This window comes from Ochotona curzoniae, unplaced genomic scaffold, assembly GCF_017591425.1.
Source record: "Ochotona curzoniae isolate NIBS_2020 unplaced genomic scaffold, NIBS_Ocur_1.0 contig_430, whole genome shotgun sequence".
Taxonomy (NCBI): Eukaryota; Metazoa; Chordata; class Mammalia; order Lagomorpha; family Ochotonidae; genus Ochotona; species Ochotona curzoniae.
The window spans coordinates 17,371,239-17,390,159 of record NW_024466219.1 but is presented as its reverse complement, the minus strand read 5'-3'; the positions used below and the strand labels follow the sequence as shown (position 1 = coordinate 17,390,159).

The 18,921-nt window shown below is 56.6% G+C and overlaps 1 protein-coding gene and 1 long non-coding RNA gene across 3 annotated transcripts in view; one reads left to right on the top strand and one right to left on the bottom strand.

Annotated features, from left to right (window-relative positions):
* Nucleotides 1-429: 429 nt before the first annotated feature.
* LOC121159858 lies at nt 430-1,097 on the bottom strand. Its single transcript, XR_005884453.1, has 2 exons — nt 749-1,097; nt 430-636 (listed from the first exon to the last, which is right to left on the bottom strand). It is a non-coding gene; the product is annotated as an uncharacterized LOC121159858 (long non-coding RNA).
* Nucleotides 1,098-1,898: 801 nt separating this feature from the next.
* PLXNA2 (plexin A2) overlaps nt 1,899-18,921 on the top strand; it is a 188,549-nt gene continuing 171,526 nt past the window's right edge. Inside the window, exons 1-2 of one of the 2 annotated variants that reach the window (XM_040985603.1) lie at nt 12,508-12,512; nt 13,682-13,684. The gene's annotated coding sequence lies outside the window, so the exon portion shown is untranslated. Of the gene's footprint in view, nt 2,557-12,507; nt 12,513-13,681; nt 13,685-18,921 lie in introns of those variants that run through there. The other variant, XM_040985604.1, reaches the window with a different exon arrangement.

Here is an 18,921-nt window from a genome sequence, read left to right as displayed (position 1 = left end):
TTTGCAGACAGGCAAGTTAAGGTTGTTCCCTCCAGCGTGGTTAGCACTCTCCCTGTGGTGCCACCCCAGCAGGGACTCCCATACCTCTGGGGCAAACATCTCAGATGCTGCTCAGTTGCTATAAAGTGGGCGGCACTGTGTCCCATGATCCCCCACTCCTGCACTGGGTTCCCCCTTCCTTCTTCTCCCTTTTTCTCTTTATTCTGGAAGGGGAAGAGCAGAGTGACACCAGGGGTACCAGAAGAAGTCTGGTTCATTTTATGCATCCTTGCTATTCATTCTAGCAATCACTGCTGTCCCGCCAGGATAAGGAGTAGCATCAGGAAGCTATTGAAATTGTATCGTTACCTTCTTAAGAGGTGATTCAATCAAGACCTGGGGAAGAAATGTGCCCTCCGGATCCCAGAGTCATACTTCCTCCGGTTTAGGACCACAGGACCGAAAGCTGTGACTGGGGTGAGAGTCAGTCCACTGAATGACAGGAGGCTCAGTGCAGCAGATGTGCTTACTAATAACGAAGGGGAAACACCATCATCATTACCTGGTGTGTTCCCAGTAACTGCCAAGGACGTTCAAAGCCAGGAACGGATACCAGGTACACCCCTTGTGATTGCTCAGGATACAATCAGGAGCAATCTACAAAAGTTACAGAAACACACATTTATATGATTATAATGAACTGTTGAAGCTGAACGCTCATCCCGGCCCACACAGTCTAGACTCGCGCAACCTTGCCATGACCAGGCACCTTTGCCTGGCTGCTCTGAGAATTTCCTTCAACTGCTCCTCTGGTTTCGCGAGGCACCTGTCTGGGTTTTCTCCTTCTACCACTGAGCACCGTGGCCACGAGAGGGCAGTACAGGAAGCTGCTCGGGACGGACATGTGGAGTTAACTCGCGTGCGTTCACCCGGCAAGCAGGGACCAGGCAGATCCTGCCACCTCGCTGGGGTCCAGCTCACAGGCCCCTTGGGAGAGGTGCGTCCAGCAACCGCTGCGGTGACAATGGCACTCTGGGGCGCGCAGGCAGAGCGCCGAGGTGTTACTGTCTTCTGGAATCCAGAAATTTTTCCTCCTAGATTATTAAAATAAGTTACCTTAACCGCCAGATTTCGGGTTGCCCTGCCCGGCAGGCTCCGGGGCCTGCGTAAAAGCAAAGCTCCCCTCCCGCGTCCTCGTTTGAATACCGTGGTCCCCGACCCAGCAGGAAGCCTGAGATTCAAGGAGCAAAGCACTTCTTCGCATGATGAAAATAATCATTCATAGCAACAACTTCGGCCCCCGCCAGAGAGCCTGTTGGCGTTCTGATATTCACAAGCGGAAACGTGCTCCCCACACACCACCCCGAGACCCCGGGACCCCGGTCCTTCCCGTCTCCACGGAGGTCCGCTCTTGCCCACTCACCCCTTACTCTCAAATTCAAGAGCAGAAGGCGGAGCTCAGGGCGCGCGCGGTGACAGGTGATGCCGGGGGAGGAGGCCCGGGCCCCACCGCACACACCCGTGCACTCCCGGGCGGTGCGTGGGGGGGGTAGGGTGCTGGGTTGGAGGGGTTCGCCAGGCCTCAGCCCGCCTCCCCCAAGGCCCCAGCGGCATTTTCGTTACTCATCCCCTGGGCCACGGAAGGTGGCCGACAGGTCCGGGCTGAGCCGGGCACAGGGCAGGCGCCGGTGCCAACCCCGGTTCTCCTTTGTTGACAGCTTGCGCAGGAGGAAGTCCGCGCGGGCGGGGCCGGGGGACCGGGGAACCGGCGGCGGCGGGCGGTGCCAGCGGCGGGCGCGGCCCCAGTCCGGGCTGGCGGGCGGGCGGGCGGGCGGCGGCGACGGCAGCGAGCGGGTTAAGGCGCGCGGCCTCTATGATAATGAGCTGCGCGGTAATATAGGGAGGCCGGCGCCGAGGGCTCGCCGCCGCCGCCGCGGGAGCCCGAGCTGCCGGGCGCAGCGGGTCCGCGCCAGACTGGAGCGGGAGGGCGGCGGAGCGCAGTCGCCGGGGACCTGGCATCGCGGAGCGCGGGCGATCGCGAGAGGGAGACCCTGCGAGCTGGGAAGCGGCCGGGAGCGCGGGCGCCGGCAGAGCAGAGCACAGCCCGGAATAGCTCAGGAGAGCGGGGCTCCCGGAGGAAATGGGACTGTGAACGACCCGGAGAGCCAGAAGGGAAGGAAGCGCCGCGGTTGCTGATGTCAGAGCAGCCCGGAAAGTCGCCCTGGAAAAAAAAAAATCTGAAGACAGCAGGGGCTCTGCTGCTTACCCGAGAAGGACCCAGTCGGCCACCCCCACACGCCCCCTCGGCGCCTCCCGGTGCCCTCAGCTAGCGGGCGACAGCGCTCGGCCGGGCTGCCAGAGGGGTGCGCGAACCCGACACCGAGGGGCCACTCCGGGAATACAGATAAGTGGCTGCTGGCTTGCTGTGGGTCTTAATGCGTTTGGACTCCATGTGGATTTGGTCGTCCCCGTGATTCGGAGGTGCTGAGCAGCAAAGGGGCGCGCGCAGCCCTCGGCTGCCGGGCGCCGAAGCGCACGGAACGGGGACGGAAGGACAGACCGACGTCGCCGAGCTGGGTAAGCGGTGGCGGGGCCGGGCGCTGGGAGCCGGCGGCGCCCTCCGCCCTCTTCCTAAACGCGCGCACACCCCACGGCGGCGCCTCCCGCGCACGCCTCTCCCGGGTCCCGGCCCCAGGCACCCGGGTTCGCCCGCGGAGGTCGGCGAGTCCCCGCGCGCGGGGTCGATCACGTTAGCGACGGGAATACGATGTGCGCCCCAGTGCCGCGGACTCGCAGCCTGCCTCTGGCCGCCCAGCCTCCCCGCCGCCCGCCGGTTGCCCAGCCTGGGACTGCGGTTGGCGGCAGCGCTCCGTGGTGCGTCTGCCTGCACCGAGCACCTGCTGGCACGCTGCGGCTTTGGGGAGCCCGGGGGTGGAGAGAAAGGGTCACCCCGAGAGCTGGAACCCAGGGAGGCCTCAGACGGCATGAACAAGACAGCCTCAGGCCACTGGGGTTAGCTATCGATTTGGGGGCGTTCACTCTAGTGCCAGAGTCCTCGTGGCCGTTGGCCTTTCCTTCCATCAGAGCTTGGCATGGGGATAGGGGCAGGGGAATGCATCAGTGGCTCCAGCTGGGGGAGATCCAGAGAAGGATTCTAAGCGCTGAGTGTGGGAGTGCTGGGGGTTGGAAGAGGAACTGGCTCCAGGTCCCAGTTTCCTTGGAATCATTTGAGACCGTCTCCTTCCCATGTGCTTCTCATTGCCCCACCCGCAAGTGATGCAGGGATCCTCAATAACCTGGACCCGATCTTACTCACCCTACAGGTAGTTTCTAGAAATGTCCATCAGGGTCTAAATGGCCAAGGAAGTGTCCTCAGAAACTGTTGTTCTAGGATCCTGAAAAATGTCCACCTGTTTGGCATAACCCTTGCCCTGGCATTTCCCAACTCAAACACAGCTCAGCTCCATGAAGTCATGAGGGAGAGGAACCGGGGGTTAGACTTGGGGTTCCAGGTCAGTTAAGGTCCAGAAGCGAGAGTTCCCAAGATCTGGGCAATGGGAATAAGCACGGCTCTCCTTGTCGGGGACCCCAATCCTGAGAAGTGTGGCACCAGTGAGAGCCATGCAGAGGACCTGAAGGGCCGGGTCCCTGGACCCCCTTGGTTTGGAGGCATCCACAGATATTTGGGAGCACCACAGATAAAATTTACAGGTGCCCAGCGTGAGGACCCGGTGGTGCCTTGCATGTTTGTGGAGCCAGTGTCGGTGTCGGGTTCAGCTCTCCCCTCCCCACACAATGGCAGGCTGACTGGGCTTCTTTCCCAGACCTTGAAACTTCACTCTTCCCTCTGGGCTGGCTTTAGGTTCTGCTGCCTTGCTCTGAGCCCCGTGGAGTCCCCAGAAGAGATAGCCCTGGCGGGAGGCATTCAGCTTTTGCTCATTGAAATGCACAACTGTTGTGTGATCACCCCAGAAAGCTCTGGAGTTGCTGGCAGCCCTCTAGCCTCTGACCTCCAGGCAAGAAGAGAGAAGAATTCATTAACTTTCCCGTCTCTTCACAGAGCACCATTTGAACTAATTACCTGTCATCTCTCCGGCAGCAGGCTGCAGGCTAGGGGGTTGAGGACAGAGGGTAGAAAACAGGAAATGGACCCACTCTCAGACACCCTTACTGGGCTTAGTGTCGGGGGAGGGGCAGGGTGGTCAGGAGCATCTGTCTTCCTACCCCTTTCTCCCACCTGGCATCACTGCCTCAGTCATTTCCAACCCACCTTGCTCCCAGAACTTGGCCCTGCCACCAGGAGCGGGAAGAGCCAGGCTCAGTGCCCCCATCTCCCACCCTGCCTCCTGTCCCATAGCAATCCTCTTTAGGCTGGTAAAGAGAAGGTACCACAGGCTGCCCTCTGTGCCCCAGCAAATTGCACTGGGAAGGGAGGGTGGCAAATTGGCTGGCAGAGTGGTTACCTGGGACTGGCATTTGTAGCCATGTGTAGGGGCGGCACTGGCGAGAAGCAGTGGGGTCTGTGAGCACACAGGTTTTTGACTGAGATCCAGAATCCGGCAAGAGGATGGTGGATCCCTCGTGGTCTTTTTCTTGGCGGGACAGAAGAGGCGTCAGAGGTTGCAACAGGGGCCTTGAGCCCAAACTTAAAGTGTGGTGTCCAGCAGGCCCAGACCATGGCATTGCAAGGTTGGTGGCTGCCGGGCCAGAAGTGGCCTGACACTTAGCCCTGTCTCCGAAGGCCAGGGAACACTCACCCTCCCACTCTCTTGACCATCCAAAGCTGCAGATGTGGATGTAAAAGGTCACCATCTGTTCTCCAGAAGTCTGCACTTGCATTGATGTTAGAAAGAAAACCCTCCAAGAACAGCGACTTCTCTTGCGAGGTCCCTTTCTTGGGAACAAATACTTCTGATTATTCAGCTGATCTTTATTTCATGGGCATGGGAGAAGAGGAGACGGGAGCAGGAGGGGAACCAGCCACATGGTTAAACGGACAAGGCAGCCGCTCCCGCTGGCAGCAGTCTGATCGCACCAATTCAGATCCTGCAGAATATTGATAGTGCTGGAATTGTCCCTGTGGCCGGATTCATGGTTTCTGTCCTGCCACACTCTCCATGGCAATTTGGTGTGTTTGTGGGGGGCTTAATTCACAAGTCCAGTAACATCAGCTACCCCCCTTCCTCCGCTGCCCACCAGCTGTCTTCCCGCATTGCCACAGCTGTCTTGGCACCCACAGACTGGGGCACAGTATACTTCTGTCCCTCGTGGCAAATGCAGAGGCCAGGAGCACATGCCAGCCTCCCGCCGCCCTCCCCTTCTTCTGATCATAAAGAGACAGGAGCATTGTGTTACAGTCTGTTAACTAGACATCACTCCGGCCCATCCTTGGGGAACCTCGAGACACGGGCTCGGAGATGCTGGGTTTTACATCTACCCTGAGTGCCATGGACCCACCAGCACCACCCGCCTCCCGGGCCAGTCTGTTATCAATTCATTAGTGGTGAATATTCCACTCTCCCCTTCACATATGCTCAGTGTAATGATGAATGGAATTATTCCCTTACCGGGGAAACAGTTTTATTTCATTCTTTTTTTTATTTAGTTACAAAGATTTCATGCCTAATTAGAGAAAATTTGGGCTAGGTGCGTATCCACTTCTTTAATGGACCTTTCTAGAAGTGAGACAGAATGGAACTCCCTCCTGGGGGGGGGGGGTCAAACAGCTGGGTTCCAGGTGCCCAGCCACCCGCCCACCCAGAAGGTGAGAAGGGGTAGCCCCTCTCTGCTCCACTTCGCCCCAGGCTGCCTGGGTCCCCTCTCCCCGGCATCTGTGCATATGGAACCTCTTTATCTAGCTCCACACTGCACCAGCTGGAATTCAAAGGCAGAAATAGAAGCGAGAAAGTTCTTTGTTGGGGAGTGGGGCATCCCTACCAGGGAGGAGAGTGGGGAGAGCAGAGGCAAGAGGCTTGGATCCTAGCACTGCGGGAGTTCCCACTCCTGTGGCTGGTTAACCATTAACCTCCAGCCTGCCCTGGCTGCACGGTCTCCCCACCTGCAAGACAGGATCTCTCTGGGAAACCCAGAGAGCCAGCAGGTGTTCTCTACACCCTGCTTCAGCTTTTCCAGTGCCCCAGCCCAGGCCTGGTCCCTCAACCCCACCCATCCCTCTCCCTCCCTTTCCCCTGCACTCACCTGCTGCCCACCCTCTACCAGCAGGGCCAGTGAGTTATGTAAGTGGCTCCCCGCCTGGGGAGCGGGTAGGTTGGTTGGTGGGGAGAGTTGATAGAGGCGAGCTTGCTGATTGCACTCTGAGCTAAGCTGTAGACAGCTTCCAGAGCCAGAGTGTGCTGCTGGCAGTGGGGCAGGGGGTTGCCAAGCTCCCCAGCAGCCCTTGGCTTTCCAGGGCTGCTCTGGCTTTGTCTCAGTCCTTCTGGGGTCAGGTTGTTCGCTCCTAGACCTTACCCAAGCCTCCAGAACTAGGCAGACTCTGGGAACCTCAGAGTGAACCAGCAGGTGGATCCGGGATGCAGCTCTGGATGCAAGAGCCGGCGCAACCATGGACAGGCAGAAGTCGAGATGCAGACCGCGGCGTTCGGGATAGACAGCAGCTGGAAGACAGAAGGAGGGAAAGTAAAGGCAGGCGGACCCAGGAGCCCAGCGAGCACGTGGAGAGTAAGCGGGAGGGCTCTGAGCCACAGCCCACTTGGAAAGGGGGCCCAGGGGCCAACTGGGCTTCGCCAGGAAGCCGCAGTAGTAGCTGGTTCTCTCCACTAGAGGGAACTCTTGAAAACCAGGCTTTGGCAGAAACAGTTGCTTTTAGGCATTTTTATCATTTTTTTTTTTCGAGAGGGGAAAAAATAGACAAGATATATTAGAAACTGCCAGCTGTCACTCTCCAGAGATCGCAAGCGAGGGTGGCCTAGTGCCGGGTGTTGGAGGTAACCTCTGCGCCCCCTGCTCGCCTGGGGCTGGGAAGGCGCCTGGGTTGGGTTGCTAGCAGCTCCGGGGAGGCCTGCCCCGGCAGGACAGGGCCGAGGGGCGGGGCGGAGGACCGCGCTCTCAGCTTAGCGGGCAGCCCAGTCCTCTGGCTGCGCCCCCACGGGCTCGGGCCCTTCTTTATCAGCTGTTGAGGTTTTTGGCCCATCCCCAAGGCGCCTTCCCAGGCCGCCTCGCATTCCGATTCTCTAAAGGCGGATTTTCCAGGCGCTCTCAGGTGGTGGCAAAACTGTTCCCGAGGAGACTTTTTGTCAGAGGAGCTTTGAGGGACTGGACACGTGTCAGCGTTGTATCACTGGTTTAATCTCTGTCTTGGTACTCTCCGTGGGAGCCTTTCTCTGAATCATAATTCCCCTTTTCATTTCAGCAGAGGACAATATTGGGAGAGAGTGCGAGCGAGCCTGAGTCCAGAGGCCTGTCTCCTCCAAGCAGATAATCACTGTTAGACGGAGGGGGAGAACGGTGGGAAGATGTGGAAGTTTGGACGCGGGCACAGGGCCAGACCATGCCAGCCCCCGGTGCTCAAGCTCCATTTCCCCTTGGCTCCAATTTAACTGGGGCCAACGGTGCGGGGCAGGGAGGACAGAGAAAAGAAGGAAGAAAACAAGATAAATGTATCATATTATGAAAGTTTAATCCGTGGCTAAAATTGCTTCCAGGGTGAGAGATAAAAGCAGTGGAGCTGCCTTTGTAAGAGTTCAACTTGGAAGGAAGAGGGGGGGAGCCCGGGGGTTCAGAGCGAGGGGCTGGCGAATGCTTCTGTCTCTTCTCTGATCCCGTCTGCACGCGCGCACACACACACACACACACACACACACACACATACACACACACACACGCACACGCCTGCATATACGTATGTGCGAAGAAGCATGCAAGCACACGTGTGCACACACAGATACAGGCCCATGCTCTCTCACACACACACTTCTTTCAAGTGCATCTCAAGCACCCTTTGATCGTGACACCCAGGCTCTCTCTTTTTACAATGTAAAGCCCCCTCTCACCCTCTCTCCACCTTGGTTCCTTGTGTGGGTATGAAAGCGATGAAGGCGGGATGAGGGGAGCTGCTGAGGGCACCCTCCTCCCAACACTCTGTTACGTTTCTTGCTCCCTGCTCTGAGCCACAGAGCAGGACGCAGAAGGCAAGAGCTGAGCTGCATTGAGGTTTAGCAATGACGTTTGCAGAGCCAGTATTCTAGCACTGGATGAGAAAGAAACAAGGACCTCACCATGCATGTGATGGAGGGAGTCGGGGTGCAGGACCCAATATCCCCAGGTCAGAGGGGGCCTGGAGTTAACAAGGGGCTCCAAGGAAGTGAGGGCAGGAAGAGCTTTTCAAAACTTCCTCCCCTAGGCCATGGGCAGAGACCTGGGTGTCTGAGAGCACCACAGCTCCCCCAGTGACTGCCTGGCACCCTCCCTTGCCCAGTCTCTCCTGTACCACCTCCACCCAAGTGTGGACTTGGGAACTGGCGACACCGGGCATTGCTGCCCTCTTAGTCAACATCCTAGCGCCAGCTCCCCGGGGATTCCCGTCCTGTACTCGGTGTAAATTGCATCCCCTTCCGGTGCTTCTGGAGCCGGCCGTGTGGCTCATCAGGTTATTGCTCATCCTAGTCACAACCAACAGAAGCATCCCGAATCCTGCTGTGGCCTACCTGCTCTTATCTGATTGAACTCCTCAAATGGCAAGTGCTGGGAGGGAAAGTCACACCTGGGCCCAGCAGAGGCCACCCCGTGGGCCACCTGGTCCACTGCCTGCTACCTAAAGAAGGGTCTACTTTTGGTTTGCATCTCTGTCTGGAAGAGAAGCTGAGAAGCACTGCCCAGGCTGGGGGTTGGGGTGCCGAAGCAGGCAAGTCTCAACTGAACAGCCTTCTCTAGCCCTGCAGCGGAACACTCCCTGTGTCCTGGCATCTCCAGGGGCCTGGCAGCAGCAGTGGTGCGCAGGCGCGCGAGGGACCTGACCCCCCACACCAGGGTACACAGAGCTGGGGAGCTCACCGGGTCATCACGAGGCCTGAGGAAACCTTCCAGAATTAGGTGGTGCATATTTCTATTTAAGTGGTATGTAACCACATGCCTGTTTCTGGTGAGAAGGAGTTTGCGCACACACACACACACACACACACACACACACACACACACACACACACACACCATAAGAAGTTCCATCTATCAGATTCTGTGCCCTGTGTCTGGCACCTACCCTACCTCCAGGGACTATTCCTGCTGTGGGGGGAGGTGGGAGGGGGCAGAGCTGCAGATAAAGAAACTGCAACCTCCTCCTGTAGGTCCCCCTCCCCCACCCTGCAGCAGCTAGCTCACTCCCAGAGTGAGCTAGAATCCTGCAAAGGTGGTCCCCAAGCATCAGGGAAATCCACCATTTCCAACTGCTGTGTGACTGAGCCAAATGGTCAACCTGTCTGAGCACTTGACCAGATTCAGGGTTCCTCCATTTAAGATGGAAGGGCAGGGCTTCATACCAAAGCAGAGGCGGGAGGACCAGGGCCAGGCATGTGGTAAGAAGGGATATGGCCGCTTTGAAGTCGTTTCCTGCTTCATAAAAGCCAAAGGCCTCAGCTGGGCTGGATAAATATTGCGTTGGCCTCTGACCTCCCACCTCCCCGGGCTGTTCCACACACCCCACTCCCCAGCTTTCCACCTTTCCCTCCCAAGGAACAGAGGTACCTGAGGCAGAAGAGCCTATTTTCTGGGCATCCCGAAGGACAGGACTCTTAGGCGGAGCCAGGGCTAGCTAGGCAGAAAGACCCATGCCCCTTCCCTGGCCTGAGGTCACCAGGTCTCCACTAGTCAAGTGGGTGGCACCATTTCCCAGGAGCAAGGCCCTCTGAGACATCCAGTCCCCTGATGAGATGACAGGCCCCCACCGTCACCTCCAGCCACTGCTGTCTCCCTCCAGGATAGGTAGCCAGGCCCACTCCTGCTGAGGTTGATCAGGAAATGAGCAGAATCCCAGTGTGGGCCTCAGGCTGTCACGCCTTCAGCTTCCTGGGCCCAGGACTGATGGGAGCCGCGTGGGGCGCTGCAAGGTTGCACCTGCCACCCGGTACACTGCTCAGAGGAACAAGAACAGATGGTCAGGAAGGGCCAGGGTGTTAAAGACCAGGACCCAGCAGTCAGGAACAAAGGGCTTCCCTTCACACTTGCAGCTCTGCCTACTTCCTGAAAGATTTCTCACCTGTTGGCCCCTGCCTGCCCCTACCCCGCCCACCCCCAGCATAGGAGAGAGGGACAGGAGGGGGCCATGAGACACCCCTCCCCTCCCCCCAGTTGAACTGGCTCCTGTCTCTGAGCCAGCACCTCAATCCCCCCATCTGTCCAATGGGAATGAATGTTTGCCATGGTTGCTCAAGTAGCTTTATTTCTGGAACCAAGCCTAGAGAGATGGGTTTGGGGGCATTAGAAAAGGGGCAATTGCTATAAACCAATGGGAAGTGATTCGAAAGTTGGAGCACGGGTGAAAACCAAGCTAGGGCTATTCTCTCTTTCTCTCTGATCGTTTTGGCATTTTCTGAGAAAAGTAAGATTTTCTTTCTGGAACATGTACATGTGAATATAGAAAGGTCTGGAAGTTCAGTGGAGACAGGATGGGAAAGCCCCTGGTGACCTTGGCCCTGGGACCACAGGCAGGGTTCCTGGTTAGTGTTTAACCAGGCAGGCTGGAGTTTGAATTCTGAATTTGCCAGATTTGGGCTTTTGGTGCCTTCGGCTTTGGAGAGCAGGGATGAGCCATGCTCTCATACCATTGCAAAACTGCTAAGTTGGTGTTGCTCTGGACGTCAACCAGCCCTGGTTAGGGAAGCAGCTGATATCCTTGGGGCTCCAAGGCACCCAGGGCCTCTCAAGCAGAGCTGTGGAGCAGGGGCCTGGCCAGAGCGAGCAGAGGCAGCATGAGGAGTCTTCATAGGAGCCCAAGATAGGTCCCAGGGCTCAGCGTTTGCTTTGTGTGATGTGCCAGGATGTCCGAGGACAAGCCTCTGCTGTTGTCTTATCTGGGATCAGAAGGCTCTGCCAGGACCCTCCAGCTGGAGCCAGGGGGCCTGGCCCCTTGCTGCAAGTACAGAACGTAGGATGGGGACTGGGAGAGGGGAGCCCACTGTCCAGGGACTTGCTGGGGAAAGCATTGTTTAAAAAAAAAATTGAGTTACAAAAGAAGTGGTTGCTCCCCGTAGAACGCCTGTGAGTAGTTCTTGAGTGTTTGATAGCTGGTTTCACCCAGACCCAAATAATAGCCGTGAAACCCAAGTCCAAGCTGGGGAAGTAGATTGCCTTGGGTTCCACAACAAGTCACTCTTCCCTGCTCTCCACTTGCTATGAGGCTGGCTTGGATGAGCCCAGTCTTGCCACTTTCCCCGCTAGCCTGCTCAGCTACCTTCTGTAGCCAGCCTCTGGCTCTGTGTGTGCTCTGCAGGCCCCTTACCCCCACCATGGCTCTATCCCTGACCTCTCGTCTTCCCTGCCCAACTGCAGGCCCTCGGCTCATGCCCCCATCCCTCCATGGTGCTGGGCCGTGTGTGGCAAGCCTCCTCCCCCTCATCTTCCAAATAGCTGTGAGCAGCTTTCCTCCATCCACAGCAAGCTTTGCTATTTGCACAGTCAATGGCTCTGGCAAGGCCTGGCCGTCCCTCCCTCCCCAGAGGCACTGTGGGCGCTGTTTGTGTTTCGGTCTCTATAGACTCAGCATTCACAACTTGAAGAGGCTGAGACAATGACTCCAGCAGCTGCCTGCAGACTGTGCTGGCTGCAAGGCGCACATAGCCCCTGACTCTCAGGAAACTGCATATAGCCAGAGGCAGGGAGAGCTGGGCAGCCAGGGTCCCTGCACCGTGCACCTGTCCCCTTTCCCAGGCAGCTGTGGCTGCCCCTGAGGGAAAGAGAGAGGGCAGCCTGGTCAGGCCATCTGACTGGTTTCTGAGGCATTTGCCTCCAGGATTGTGGGCCGAGCTTGCCACTGACTATGCGGTCCCTGGAGGGAAAAGAGTAGCAGCCGCTTTCTGGCTGGTAGAGCAGAAGGGGCGGAGAAGAACCTTTGCCCAGGTAGAGAACAGGGAACTGCTTTCCCAGGAGCATATCCAGTTAGGAGAAAGTTAAGCACCAGGAGTTTAACGTTGACACCGCCCACTTTAATTCAATTAAGCAAAGGTTTGTAGAGCACCTGTTGCATGCTGGGAAGGTGGAGAGGGCGCAGGCCTCTGTCCAGGTTCTTGACAAGCCTACTGTGTGTGTGTGTGGCAAGGGAGATGGGCAGTGCACACCTGGCCTGGTCACAACAATCCCAGGCAGGCAGCCAGCAGACGCAGGCAGGAAGGGGCCATCAAGACAAGGGATGAGCTGCATGCCATCTGGGGGGCTGGGGGGTTGCAGAAGCTGGAAGCGTTTTCTCCCAGGAGTAGAAAGGTCTAACTATGAGATGGCAGCTGAGACCACCACCCACATCCAGGGGTCCAAGTGTGAATCCCTTTGCTTGTAAACTCCTGGAAGATAAGGCTGTGGTGAAAAGTGGAGTTGAGCTGAGCCCCAGATGACCTGTAGCTCCTGGCCTTAATTCCAGAGGAAGTGGAGTTGATTCTCACACTTGCACCACCAGGGCTGGCCTCAGAGCAGGGTGCCAGGAAGGCTAGCCTGGGATTAGCCCTGGTCTCCCCTGGAGCCTGAATTCTCCTAATCATGTTAAAATTAGCACTTCTGCTACAAGTGCGGTCAGACCCCTCCGAAGGGAGGTTTGGTCAGTTCTCTGCTCGCACAGCTAAAACTTCTAATCATTGTCATAAACAGGATGGAAGCAGCTGCTCACTCCAGTCTATTATCAGCTTGGTTGGAGACAGAGAAATTTAAATGACAGTAAGATGCTTAGCAAAGAAAGGAAAGTCAGTGTTAAAAATAAAGAAAACAAGACAGCTTGTTTCATCGAAATAGAAGGGTTATTAAACAGCCCTGAATTAATCAGCGCTCTGCCACGCCTGGGGATTGAAGAGCAGCCAGGCCAGGGCTGAGAGGTGGGAGAAGAGGGGCGGGGGTGGGCAGACGAAGCGGGTCAGGTAGGAGACTCGCCCCTTCTCCCAGGCTGGCTGCAGACTCTGACAATGCTGCCCTGGCCCTAGGGGGGCAGCTGGCAGCTGGCTTTCTGCCCCTCCCGCAGCACCCACCAGACAAGGGCAGTTTGGGGTGGGGGGCTTTGGCATGCCAGCCTCTTTCCCTGCAGACTGGAGCTTCTGGACCGCTGCCATCTGCCACCACCTGTGCCAACCCTCGAGGTCCCTCCCCTCCTGCCTTCCCACCAGCCCAGCTGCTGCTAGCCCCCAGGTCTTTCCCTTCAACTTTCGCAGGGGCTCCCCAGCCCCTCAACTTGGCTTGCGGCTCCGTTATCCCCAGTCCAGTCACCCTCGAGTGGGAGCAGCAAATGCCCAAGCATGCCCAGACCAGTGACTTCAGCAGACCCTCTCTCCTCAGAGCTTTTGGGGATGGGGGGTGGGGAGGGAAGGTGGCATCTGTGACTCAAAGCAGCAGAAAGGCAGGGTGACATGGAACCCCGAAAGCCCTGGTCCAGGTTCCATCTCCATATCTGGGACCTTAGCTGCCTACTATGGGACCACAGATCCATCTACATCTTTCAACTGTAAAATGGAAAGCATGATGCAGCTCTTTGGGAATCTTTAAAATCACTGCAAGGGAGCTAGTTGGTATGTCATGGGGTGAGGCACACACCACAGGCAAGGTGTTCCAGAGGGGCTGGGAGGGGCCTGGGGCGAGGGGGGGGGATGGGGAGCAGAGCTGCCCACATCTGGCCAGGCTCAGCACATCTGTGTGCACAGGCGCATCTCTCTGTGTTGGATCCTTTGCTGTAACAGGGCTTGCGCTGCTCTCTGACCCCAGCATTCTTTCTCCCCAGCCTCCCCGGATTGCCCCTGGCTATTTACCCTTCTCCAGGCTCCTCACTCACACCCCATTCATCATGGACTGGGGCAGATTCTCACTCAGGGAGTTCTTTTCATCTCCACCCCAGCCGGCCTGTAGGCTCCCTCCCTCCTCACCCACCACTCCAGGCCCCACCTGCTTCCTTCAGCACATTCTTCCCCTCCCAGACCCTCTGATAATTGTGCCCTTCACTCTCCCTCCCAGGAGCCCCACGGGATGCCTGATGGCTGCCTGAAGCTGAAAGGGCCTCTGTGCCTGTCTCCTGACACAGGACGGTACTGGGGGCTTTCATGTTCCTCCAGGTCAGCCGAGTGCCTGGCCAGGGCCCTGAGTCCCTGAGTTGTGTACAGGGTGCTGGCATCCAGCTGTGTGGCCTGGTCCCTGCTGGGCACGTGTGAGTGTGAACCTGCCTGTTACTCCAGAGATGCTCACTGCTTGACAACCCCGGATCCGCTCTTTAAGAGACAAAAAAACAGAAAAGAATAGAAACTGAAAGTGAGAAGGTACTGGGGTTGGATACTGTCTGCCTGGGATACCTGCTTGTGAGAAAGAAGTAGAGTTTTGTGTTCCCAGCCTGGTTGTCAGTTTCAAAAAGCTCCAGAGACAAGGAGAGGCAGAATAGATGAGGGAGGAAGAAGGATGCTTTCCTGTACCTGGGACAGATCCTCTGTGGGGAAGGCTGGAAGAATGTGGAAGCCAGATTCAGGAATGGATGCCAGCATCCCCTCGTCCCCTTGGCTCCAACTCTGCTCCCCTGCCCTGTCCTGCCACAGGGTCTGCATGCATGAGCAGGAGCAGCTCAAGCACCTGGTGGAGGGCGTGGGAGGGTAACCCCCAAGGTGACCAGCGGAAATGGCTGCTGGGACCCTCAGGTCAGCGAGGGGGAGAAGGTGGGACCTGCAGCACCAGGTTCCTTCCAAGAGTGCTGGATCTTGGTCACCACACGGTGCCCTGCACAGTAACCGCTCCTCTTAAGTTTGTCACCATACTTCCAGTCAGTTGTGGCTGCCAAGGAGATGACGCCCTTGTGCGGTGTTTTTTCTAAAAACAGAAATAAGAGTTACTGGTGTTTATGCTGAGCTGTGGCGTTTACAAAACAACTTCACATCCATTGTCTCCCGGATTCCGACCACATCCCTGATGGGCTTGTCATTTCACAGCTGAGGAAAGCAGGGCTCCAAGGAGATTCACTGGCAGGTTCAAGTTCACCGCACTTGTAAGTGGTGGGAGGAGATCAGAGCCCAAGTCTGTGCTGCCCAAGGTCTTCTTTCTTTTGCACCTGTTGCCAGGAGCAGTTTCCCCAGACTGACTGGGGCTTCCTTGTTGAAGAGTCCTGTTCTGACTTCTTTCCCACCTGCCCTGTTCTAGAACCCTTAAGGCTTCTTTTCTGATCTACTGTGACTCTGGAGCACTCTGTCTCAAATTTTACCTGCACAAGTCTGGACAGTGCATTGTCCAGCGACACCGTGGAAATTTTCCCAAGCTGCTCCATCTCTGCCCACCCCCACTGCGCCTGCCATTCATGGAGTCAGTGACATTTGCTCTCTACCCAGTGAGTGCAAGATGAGCAATTGTCAGCATCCTTTCCAAATGACTCACGACCTTCTTGAGACTACTGATGTCAAACCTCTGAGCCGTGCTAACTCAAGGCTAATGTCTTAGGGCAGACTGGCAGGTGTATTGCCTGCTGAGAAAGTCAGTTCCCTTCCTGCTGTTCCCTGCAGTTCAGCCTGAGCACATTATGAGTACAAGTCACCGAGTTAGCCCTGCCAGGAGTGCTGGGAAGCACGAGGTGTTGCTGCTGCCTTCGAGAGCCTCCGATTCCGTGCAGCACCAACAAAAGGGTCCTAACACATCAGTGCTTAAGAGCAGGTGTCCTGGAGGCCTAGCAAGGCTTTCAAGGGAAGGTAGGGCTTGGAGAGACCAAGAAGAGAGCAGACCGACATTTCAGGGAGAGGGACCACCAAGATGGAACAGAGCAGGGTGGGTTTGGCACTTGACAGTGAGCCAGTGTGGAGTTACCCTGGGAGAGGTAGGCCGTGAGAATGAAAACAGAGGGACAAAAAGCCAGCTTGGGAAGGACTTGAACTCGGATACTTAGCAGCTTCCATCTGTCTGAGCAAAGATCTGTAGGAGGAGGTTCATAGGTGATATCATACTTTGTTCATGTGCTTGACAAAATGAGACAAGCGGGCAGAGTCAGAGAATAGTGCAAGGCACCCCTTATAGGATACCAAGGGCTGAATCTTGACTGCCCGTGACCTGTGCCAGGGTCTATGTCAGGAAAAGGCCTACATGGGAACCCAGGATTCTAGGGGAAGAGGCCCACCCTTTTGAACTTCATGAAAGCTTAATGGCTGGAAACAGTGTTAGCAATGCACCCCCATTTGACCCCAACAATGGTGGCTGAAGCCTCCCGGATGGGGATACCCCTTGTCTCTAGAACAACTCAGGAGCTGATGTGTGAGGACATGGAGGGCAGAAGGGAAAGAGGGTCTGGAAGAGAAAGCGGGCCCTGGGAGCTGCTGGAAGCCGCTCAAGTCCTCCTTCAGGAGGATGCCACAGGCAGCTTCGGGGGAAGGCGAGTGGGGACGCGGGGTCAGCAGGGAGAGTGAGCACTGGGGGCACGCTGGGTGCTTTGTTTGGGATTTCTGCTCAGAGCTCCTTTGTTTCTGGCTTCGCCTTCCACCAGTGTGACTTGGAGCTGTGTCATTATTCTTTGAAAACATTATATTTAATGGCAGCATAATATGCCATTATGTGGAGTGACTTGTGATTTCTTTAACCATTTGGTTGGGTGCTTTCTAACCCTGCTCTCTGACCCCATGTTTACCTCACTGTCCCTGCCTGGCCCGCAGTAAGGAGAAGGTGACAAGGCTGAAGACCCAATTCCAGGCTCTTCGGAAAGGTCGTTTGGAATGGCTAGCACATCTCTTACTACCTGGAGACTCCACCTGGGCACTGATAACCCCAACTCCTGCCAGGGCACCCCCATTCACTCCGTATCTTCCCCCTGCCAGCCATTCTCCATCACCCAAATAAAGGATTGGTTTAGAAGAGATGTAAGCGAAGCTGCGGAACCTGGAGTCATGGCCTTTCAAATAAAGTACTCGCCATGTCTACCTGAACATTCCGGCAAGTTGTCCCAGACTGGTGATGGGAGGGTTGGACTGAGCAAATGGAGGCACTGAGGAAGAACAGGGATAAGCAGGGGCTCAGGGACCACTTCCTGGCTGGCCGACGGTGCTCTGCACTCCAAGGGCTCAGTGTATTCACCTGTGCAGTGGGTCTGATCACATCCACCTGGCCGCAAGTCTCCAGAGCTTCTTGCACTGTTGAACTCCTAACATGGCTTTCACCTTGGCCGAGCCCTAGGCCACTTCCATCCCTTTGCCTGCCTTTGGAAGCAGCCTATGCGTTCATTTCCCTGTCCTTTCTCCCCACCGTGCTGCTGGGATGGCAGCAGGACCATGGCAATAGTTAAGCAGGTTGCTGTTCGGAAGCAGGGGAGCTGTGGGGGCGCCTTTCTCACACTCCATGCCTGAGGTCACCTCCTCAGCTGGGCCAGCTTGCCTTGGCCTCAAGGCTCTGCTGATTCACAGAAATTCCTTATGACAGGGAATAGGTGGCCCTGGCAAGGTGGTGTTCTTCACCAGGCCTTCCCCAGAGGGGGTTGAAGAGGGCAGAGTGGCAGGAAGGCCAGGGGCTGGGGTGGGGTGGGATGGGTGGGGTACAGCAGGCGGCAGCTGCTTGAAATTGATGGCCCCTGCAACTTGGTTTGTACCGCATGGCTCTCAGCTCTGCCTGGGGTCGACCTTTAGATAATAAAGGGAATTCTGGGAGATTCCTGACAGGCCCATGACATATGGGGTGGGGCTACAGGGTCACACGGTGTATCTCCCTGCTCCTGGCCCAAGGGTAATGAATCTTGTTTTGACTTTGCGAAGCCAGTGCCCCAGGGAGAAGTGGAGCTGCCCCCACCCGCCACCCCCCCACCTCTTCACCAGGCAGCCCCTGGAACTCTTCATCATGGTGGGCCAACTGCAAACTTCACATTTCATGCAAGCAGCCTACATACACCGCATGCTTTACAAAGGCCCTGGGAGACCTGGGAAAGTTTCCAGGGCTTGATCTGAGCCCACTAGGAGATCTGGGAAGGGGAAGAGGGAGCAACAGCAGAAGGCACTCCCTGCCAGGGAAGGCAGTGATTCCATGATAGAGGCACAGGACCAGAGCAGGAGCTGGGATGAGGAGCAAGGAAAACCTCTCCTTGGGAGTCGGGAATATCCCATCGGGACTGAGAGGCCAGCAACTGACCTATTCACTCTCTGAGGCAGGGGAAGCCAGAAAGTTCAGGAACTGCTGGGCAGGGAAAGCAGGCAGTGGCAGATTCCTCCACATCTTGACATGACCACAGGAAAACTTGTGGCCTCCCAGGGCTCACACTCAAATGTCGTCGTCTGGGATCTCTGAGTTTCCCAGCCCTGGTATGGCTCACGCCCACCCATCTCAGTGCACACATCACTTTTCCTGAGCCACAAAGTTAGGGGTCAGCACTTTTGGGTGCTGTCTTGGCTTGGCTTGCCGGGACTGTTGTCACACAGTGTCACAGATGAGTGGCATCAACAATAAACTTGACCTTGTCGCCTTCTAAAGGCTGGGACATCCCAAATCCCAATGCCAGTGGGGTGTGAGGGCAAGGTATGGGCCAGGCCTCGCTCCTGGACTTGTCCATGGCCGTCTTTCTCCAAAGGGCAGTTACATCCTGATAGCTCAGTGGCTGCCTGCCTGTGGTCCCCATGTCCCAGGGCATCAACATGGGACTGTTGGAAGGACTCAGTTCTACCCCCACCATCTGCCATCCTGCCTCTTGTACCATGCCTCTGTCCATCATGGGTGAGGCAGAGTCCCAGCCACTGTCACACGAGCAGTGAGGGACATTCAGAAGTCTTTGTCAAAGTCTAACTGAGAGCTCTACTCCACTCTGGTCATGCAGCC